Consider the following 437-nt stretch of genomic DNA (forward strand, 5'->3'; position numbering starts at 1 on the left):
GATTCACAACCTAAGGATAGCCTGGACTCCTGGGATAAGCTGGTCGCTGCCTTCTTGGATAAATTCTTTCCTCCTCAAAAGCTGAGCAAGCTAAGAGTGGATGTTCAAACCTTCAAACAAAAAGATGGTGAATCCCTCTATGAAGCTTGGGAAAGATACAAGTAGTTGACTAAAAGATGTCCATCTGACATGTTTTCAGAATGGACCATGTTAGATATATTCTATTATGGTCTCTCTTAATTTTCGAAAATATCACTGGACCATTCTGCAGGTGGATCTATTCACCTGAAGAAAACGCCTGAAGAGGCTCAAGAACTCATTGACATGGTTGCAAACAACCAATTCATGTACACCTCTGAGAGGAATTCAGTGAATAATGGGATACCTCAAAAGAAAGGAGTTCTTGAAATTGATGCTCTGAATGCCATATTGGCTCA

The 437-nt window shown here is 40.3% G+C and overlaps 1 non-coding gene across 1 annotated transcript; it reads right to left on the reverse strand.

Moving 5' to 3' along the window:
- Window positions 1-87: 87 nt before the first annotated feature.
- LOC127743529 (small nucleolar RNA R71) lies at window positions 88-191 on the reverse strand. Its single transcript, XR_008004917.1, has one exon. It is a non-coding gene; the product is annotated as a small nucleolar RNA R71 (small nucleolar RNA).
- Window positions 192-437: the final 246 nt, after the last annotated feature.

The sequence above is a fragment of the Arachis duranensis genome, chromosome 10, assembly GCF_000817695.3.
Source record: "Arachis duranensis cultivar V14167 chromosome 10, aradu.V14167.gnm2.J7QH, whole genome shotgun sequence".
Taxonomy (NCBI): domain Eukaryota; kingdom Viridiplantae; phylum Streptophyta; class Magnoliopsida; order Fabales; family Fabaceae; genus Arachis; species Arachis duranensis.